This window comes from Leptonychotes weddellii, unplaced genomic scaffold (assembly GCF_054177405.1).
Source record: "Leptonychotes weddellii isolate Sample4059 unplaced genomic scaffold, ASM5417740v2 HiC_scaffold_2845, whole genome shotgun sequence".
Lineage (NCBI taxonomy): Eukaryota > Metazoa > Chordata > Mammalia > Carnivora > Phocidae > Leptonychotes > Leptonychotes weddellii.
Window position 1 is genome coordinate 1 of NW_027878927.1, and position 8,084 is coordinate 8,084.

An 8,084-nucleotide genomic window follows, 5' to 3' on the forward strand; every position below is an offset into this window, starting at 1 on the left:
ATGAATACCCAACTTTTATATCAACATGAATGGGACGGAGGAGATTATGCTAAGTGAAATAAGTCAAGCAGAGAAAGTCAATTATCATATGGTTTCACTTATTTGTGGAACATAAGGAATAGCATGGAGGACATTAGGAGAAGGAAGGGAAAAATGAAGGGGGGGAAATCGGAGAGAGAGATGAACCATGAGAGACTATGGACTCTGAGAAACAAACAGGGTTTTAGAGGGGAGGGGGAGGGGGAGGGGGAATTGGTTAGCCCTGTGATGGGTATTAAGGAGGGCACGTACTGCATGGAGCACTGGGTGTTATACAAAAACAATGGATCGTGGATCACCACATCAAAAACTAAAGATGCATTGTACTGTGACTAACGTAACATAATAGAATTAAAAAAAAAAAAAAAGGAAAAAAGAAAAAAAAAAAGGAGAGCCAGGGATGTGGCAAAGTATTTCAGATTTTCATTTTATAATTTTCATTCACTCCACTATGGAGAATGGATTAGAGGTGGCAAAATTAATGAGGGAAGACAATGCAGACGGCAGTGGTAGAAGTTGAATTGAAAGGGGACAGTATCTTAGAATTAGGTACAGACAATGGAGAGATGGAGGGATACTGGACAGAGAGAGGAGGGAAATTTTTTTTTTAAGATTTATTTTATTTGAGAGACAGAGAGAGTGGGGGAGGGAAAGAAGGAGAGGGAAGGAGAGAAAATCCTCAAGCAGACTCCCCACTGAGGGTGGAGCCCAATACAGGGCTCAATCCCAGGATCCTAAGATCATGACCTGAGCTGAAATCAAGAGTCATACGCTTAACCAACTGGACCCCCCAGGCTCCCCAAAGAGGGAAATTTTTGAAATAAAAGTGTCAGGACTTGGTGGAATATTGAAAACGATGTGGAAGAGGACGTTGGCTAATATGATTCTGGATTTTTGGCTTGCACAACCTAATGCATGGAGAGCTGTTCTCTGAGATAAAGAAGGAAACTGAGCAAGAGAGAGGGGGAGATTATGAGCTCAGTTTTGTACATGTTTTATTTATACTGTGTCTGCAATATCCACAAGAGAGGTCAAGCAGAGAGGTGGGTGTCTGAGACCGGGTGGGGGAGGGGGGGAGAGTGTTGGAAGTGGGCCGGTCCAGATTTTGAGATGCAAATTTAGAAATACAGTTTATGGACAGCAACCGAAACTGTGGAATGCAACGACTGCATTGTGTGAGAACTGAGAATACTAAAAAAGCAAGCAGCTGAACATGGCATCTCCTTTTCCACTCACCTTACTACAAACTGCAAGAATATAAATATTTCTCTTTGGTTCTTAGTTCACTACGTATAGAATTTTGGATAAAAATATCCACACCAAAAATGTATGATAATCTGAAGAGCTAGGAAATTATAAACTTTCCAACAAAAGTTCAGAACTAAGTAGAAAAAACAAATGACATAATAACATAGGTCAGGAGCCTATTACTGTACATTAGAATTCTTAACGGTGTAATAAAGTATTAGAATACTGAGATCTGTTTATGTATGCCTAGTAGGTTGGGATAAGATAAAGGCTGGGTTTAGGCAATCAATTAGTTTACCAGTGTCTTCTTGCTACCTTTATGCTTAAACTCCATTAGAGTTGACCTTTCCAGAATTTCTGAGATTATGGGCAGTTTTCCCCTGAGCATCCTCCAGCAGCTGTTTGAACAATAAGTTAAACCAACCGAGCTACTTATACTTGTCTAAAACAATGTTCCTAACTAGCATGGGACCAGATGAATAAAAAGATCAGAAAATGAAAAGAAAAGAAAGGGGCCAACTCTTGTTTTAGATGAGAAGATTAATTTTGCATATAAGTCAGAACTGATAAAACAAAATGCTAAATATCAAATGTGACATCACAATATGGTGATATAATAATGACCCATGTAATCAAAATTATCATGCAAGATTTAGATAGTTTATGCACTCATTTATCATTATAAACACTATGTAGAGTCCCTGCATGTGCCGTGATAGAAACAAAAGTAAATCCACATTACTGACTATTTTACATATTATTTTTCATTCAGTACTTAACTCTAGAAATGCTGTCTCTTCTGAAAAGTGAAACCTATACTTACCACATATTAAAATTTATACATTTATAATTGTACTATATATGTAATATCTATATATAGTGACTATCAAGTTTAGTAGCATGGTTTCGATCAATCATGAGCACAGAACCAATGCTCCATGAAGGTTTGGGAACTCATGAAATCCACATTATCAGTGCTAACTGATTTGTCCAGTGAGAACTTTAAATTTATCTAAAGGATTTAAGTCTTAATAAGAATTTTAAAATCAAATTAGACCTGATTTTCAATATTTTATACATGTAAGAACTCATAGGACCCCCTCATTCCAATAGCAAAGATGGTTTTAATGGTGCTTGCTTATTTTCAGAATTCTTTTCACTTATGATTCTTTGTGAATAAATACACTGATGCATATTCAAAAGTGAGGGACCAGAAGTCACACCTGATGGATGTTTTGTCCCTGAGCCGTATTAGTTATTAGTTTTATTTTTTATTTATTTTAATTTCTTAAGGCAATATTCCGTATTTTCAAATTCTTCAACTTACATGAAAATCTTCAGAAATTACTGATGACAAATATGCCTCATTGACTTAAATGTATTTGTTATAAAACAAATTTTTAAAAATTATCTAACATTAATATTTCAGGTTACATATTTTAAGCTGATTGGAAGACTTTACAAAATTGAAAAAAAAATCTATTTTTTCGGGACTGAGTCACAAAAATATTAATTTCAATATAGTAATTAGTAAATATTTAACCTAAACTGATTTCTTTTAAATATATAAGTTGAATTGTTAAGTGCTTATGATTTCTGAAAACTGGAAAAAAAGAGGTTTATATTTTCTACATTAAAGGGGGTAAAGCTCAACATATTTTGTTGATAAAAGTTCTAAAATTATAATAAGTAATGATACATAAATCAAATTACTTTATGGTACTAATGGTACCCAAGTTATAACCATTTTGGTAAAATATCTTACTTAATTGAATAATAGATAAACTTGTATTTAGGTCTGCTGTATATGGAACAAAACTTTGTCATACTTGTAAATTTTAAATTAAATTTCTCCCTCTTTAATAGTATTACATTATAGGAAATGTCTTCATATATTAGACTATGTTCAAGGCTCTTGAAATTCAAATTCAAATCCATATTATCCTCATAACTGAAAATTTTAAGGATGATTTTTTATCTCTTTAACTTCACATTTGTCAACATCATTGAAGAGCACCTACAGTATTATTTTGCTCTATGCATTCCTTTTGTGACTTAATCAACTTTATAAGAAGCTGATTCAATCAACCAGAAGTTTAAAAAGTTATTTCTGTTTCTAATTTGTTATTGAGAGGTAATTAAATTTTATTAACATATTCATTATCATTTTCCTCTGGTCCCTGTGTTTCTTCAATAATGTATTCTGATATCATATGAATTTAAATGCAGATCTTTTCATATCCTCACTATTTGCCAAAAGTAGTAATGATCTAGTGCAGAATAATGAGTCAATTCTCTAAAAATGTGAAACTCAGAAGTTTTATGTGTCTTTCAAGTCTTGAAAGTAGAACTCTACTCAAAGAATGTAACAGTAGAAATATATAAAACACAAATGTTGACCCACTTCCTAAAGATATACAATCCCATACTTACCCAACAAATCAGGAGAGCTGAATGCAAAGGGGCTCAGCAACAGTTTAATTCTAAGACTTTGAACGAGGCAAAAGTGAACATGAAGTAGGATAAAAAGGGAGGTTAGGATAGAGAATAACAACACTGTATTTCAGACAAGAAAAAAAGAGAGAAAATACTGCTGTCCAATGGCCTCATTTGCCCACCTCTTTAGTCCTGAAATATAGATTCAAGACACAGGGATCCTGGATAACACACTAAGTCAGTTTCTAAGCCCATACAGGAGATCCTTCTGAATGGTGTTTAAAGCAAGTTTCACCTCACATCAGATAACTGGAAGATTGATGTGATATAATGACAGAAGATGACAGAAGAATACCATCATCTCAGAAATATGAGAACTGCTCCACTTAGAGATTTACCAAAATGCATATTGTGATTACAACTCTGAAACCTTACAAAAAGAAAAAAAAATATGAATGAGCCAGTAAAAATTAATTAGCAAACTTTTAGTGAGATTCCAACTTGGGTAAGAAAAACCAAGCTGGCATCTCTCAATCAAAATTTTCAACCTGAAACGTTTTAGGCTTAGTAACTACCAAAGCACACGGGGAGGGGGGTGGGTGTTGAGGGGAAGCGAGTGGAAATTGGGAGATGCTAGATGCCCCGTGGGGACTTACTGTACCTGTGTCCACATCCTTCACCTGTTGCCTGGCTTGAGTTGGCCGGCTCCACTTTGAGCTCTTGCAGGACCAGCCCTTTATCGTGTGGTCCAGGAAAGTCCATGCCTGGCACCTCCTCTTCCTCTAGAGACTCCACGTAGAAGAGAGTCCTGGCTGGCTGTTGGGTGCCCTGCCCCGGTGCCCCTTGCTGCAGCCTTGTGGCCACTGGCAGCAGGGTGTCATTCAGTGGGTTAAAGGACGAGGAGGAAGACGGCGGTGAGGACGACGAAGAAGAGGAGGAAGAGGAAGTCTTCTTCCAGAAAGTGCTCACGCTGCCCTTCTCTTGGCTTTTGAGCAGGCGGCTCTGGCTGGGTCCCCAGTGCTCGAAGCTGCCGCTGCCGTCCTGTTGCAGGCAGCCGCCCCCCGCCGGGCCGCCAGGGGCTGGCGACGGGTGGCTGAAGAGTTTCCAGCGGAGTCGCAGGATGTGCTTCACATCGAAGTCTTTTCGCCCAGAGCCTGACATGCTTGACGCAAGAAGGCAAAGAGACCTCAGCTGGCGCGGAAGTAGACGGGCCAGCTGGTGGGGGAGGCCGGCAGAGCCCGGGGTCGGAGGAGGAGCACTGCGCCCTCTGCACCCCGGGAGCACACGCGGCGAGGCGGGCTGCGCGCTTTGCTAGGCAACCACCAGAGCGCGGACGGCAGAGCCGCGCGGCTCAGCTGCGGTCAGGTCCGGAAGGAGCCGCGCGTGGGGAGCCCACCGGCTGAGAGCAGAGGCAGGAGCCGGACGCCGAGGGCAGAGATTCCTCGATCCACGCGCGGGGGCCCCGTGGTTACGGCAGGGAGGGACGACCCTGGTGATGGAGGGGCGCGAAGACGGGAGGTCTGCGCGCTCCGAAGGTCGGGAGGCGGCGGCAGCAGGATACACCTCCCTGGGATGCACCCGTGACAGAGCCTCAGTCGGGAGCTGTCCTTGCAGCTCAGAGTTCAGTGTCTGGAGAGCGCAGAGAGAGAGAGAGAGAGCCCCAAGTCAAGAAGAAGTGCACCCCCTAGTCTTCTCGGTGCACCTGCCCCTGTCCCTGGCCTCTCCGAGGATGCTCTGAGAGCCTGCCAGGTATCTTTGAGAAAGTCAGATGCCTTCTGCGAGGCGAGAAGGGGTGGTTTTACAGAGTCAGTTTGTAAAAGAAAAGAACAAATATTCCAGAAAATATAGGGAGGCAAAAGGAAAAGCCCGCCCGTGAAGCTGTCAAGGTCCTCACAGTACAATTTTCTCTCTGCCTCAGCGCCTCCTCCTCCCCTGCAAGTGACGCAGATGTGCACTGGGGCCTATACGGAGAGACGGAGGGAGGGAGGGAAGGCTTCAATCTTCTTTATGCAAGTGAGTCTGCTGCTCTTATTGTCCCCTTGCTAGGTCCTGTCACCTTTTTTCATCCCCCTTCCTCACTACATTACTGTGTAGCAATAAAAGAAAAGCAAACAGGCATTATGCTTTAGCATCAGTAAACACCAAACATGAATCATGGCAGCGTAAACTTAATAGGCTGCCATCGGTTTGCAGGTTGCAGGTTAATGGCTTGAATTATTTAATAAACCGCATCCTTTAACCTTTAGCCTTAGTTTCTCTGTAGTGAGATACAGAAGAAACAGTGGTGCTGGCGTCAAAGTGTGATAATGCCACCATTCTGACACTTACATTGTGATTCTGCCATTAATACACTCAGGCAGCGCTTCACCCTGGGGGCTAGAGGCTCACACAGTAGAAATTTTAAGATGGGCATCTGAGCGCAGGGGACGACTTTTGCAAAATCAGTGCATTTGGTGTGTAGCCTTAGAATGAAAGCTGTTCTCGGGGTAAACCAAGCAGTGGAATAAAATGATAAAAGAGAATTTCAAGGCAAACCTTCTGGTGCATAAATCATGATATTGAATGCATAGAAGAGTTTAGGCAATGAACAAATATATCCCAAGGCTACCATCCTTCAAAAATCTGTTTGAAGAAGGGAAGATGTGTTTTCCTTTATACCTATATTTAGAATGAGGAGGATTATGATGCCTTTCTAGCTATGACTACTTGGACATTTTTCATCTTTTCCATTAATGAGCCATTAAAATAGAACCCAGTCACCTTTGCTGAAGGCAAAGGGGGTCAGAGAAGCAGCAAGGTCCCCAAGCCCACCAGGAATGTGGTTGTTGTCCATTCATGAAATTCACAGCTTCAGCAACCCCCAAAAGGGCTCAGAAATCAAATATTAAAGTGCAGTTATATTACTGTTCTGTTACCCTGTTGTTGAGCAGTAAACTTAAATAGAAACCAAAGATAAATATGAAGTCCTTCCTAGACAAAGTCGGACATTTTAATAAAACAAGAAATTAAGCACACATTTTTTTTCCACTTTTAGGGGAAGAAAAATCACTGTTGTGCATTTTAAATATTGATTTATGCCACAACAGCTGGAGTGCAATCCCCAGTGCCTTGATTTTTCTTTCAGTATTCAGTGTTAAAAAAGAAAGAAAGAAAGAAAGAAAGAAAGAAAGAAAGAAAGAAAGAAAGAAAGAAAGAAAGAAAGAAAAAGAAAAAAAGCCCTTTAAAGCAAACAATGGTACAGATCATTTTTATCCAAGAACTGAATCAAGTAAGTATTTCCCTCAGGGAAGAAAACAGTGTATGAAATTACACATCACAAACAGGACAGAGAAAACTTTCCATCAGAGGTAATGTAGAAATTTCAGATGCATATAATTAAATGATTTCTATAGAAATTGATGCTTCATAGATTTTCTAACTTGATATAATTTTTAATTTAAAATAACAAAATAACAAAAATAATACCAATCTGTTATATGTATATATTCTTCATTAATTAACATCTGTAATCATTCAAAAACTGTAATATAAAATTCGTTTTTGTTGGTATTCTGAAATTCCATTTTGTATTCCCCTTTTATTCTGCGATACTGCTATTAACTATTATACAGCTTAAAAGTTGTCTATTTAAAGGTCAGTAATTTATGTGATCCAAAAGAGATGTAATATTGAGTTTTATTATAAAGGAACATGAATTAAAATATTAAGGCATATTTAGCAAATGATGACTAATATAGTTAGTCTGGTAGTGATATTTAGTACATTTTCTTAGTCTTTGGTAGTCTTGTAGTAATATTTTGTGTGCTGAAAACACTGTTGCAAGCTTTTATTTAAAATAGCTACTTTTTTATACTTCCCAATCTGTATACAATAATCACTCTTGTTGAGGAACATATTTAAACATAATTCATTTAAATTACCAAGTAAAATATATAGGATTTAGAAAATAGAGTATGCCTGAAATTATGTTAAAGTGAAATGATTGAAGATGATTGATTATATTCTTAAACTTTAGTATTTATTTACTAATTATTATTACTATACTGTTAGTGGGAAAGAAGAAGGGAAGGAGGAGGAAGGAAAAATGAAGTAATAAAGGAAGGAGAAAAGGAAAGGAAAAGACAGAGGAAGAAAGAAGGAAGGAAGGAAGGAAGAAAGAAAGAAAGGAAAGAAAGAAAGAAAGAAAGAAAGAAAGAAAGAAAGAAAGAAAGAAAGAAAGAAAGAAAAGAAAGAAAGAAAAGAATGAAGGAAGAAAAGAAAAAGAAAGGAGAGAAGGAAAGAAAAGAATCAATTTACTAAGACATCATGACTTAGCTTTTCATATTAGAAAAAATCCTTGAAAAATTATGCCTTTTGAAATA

At 38.6% G+C, this 8,084-nt stretch overlaps 1 pseudogene; it reads right to left on the bottom strand.

The window, feature by feature from the left end:
* Positions 1-4,379: 4,379 nt before the first annotated feature.
* LOC145719025 (kelch-like protein 1 pseudogene) lies at positions 4,380-5,788 on the bottom strand (annotated as a pseudogene).
* Between the last annotated feature and the right edge of the window lie 2,296 nt (positions 5,789-8,084).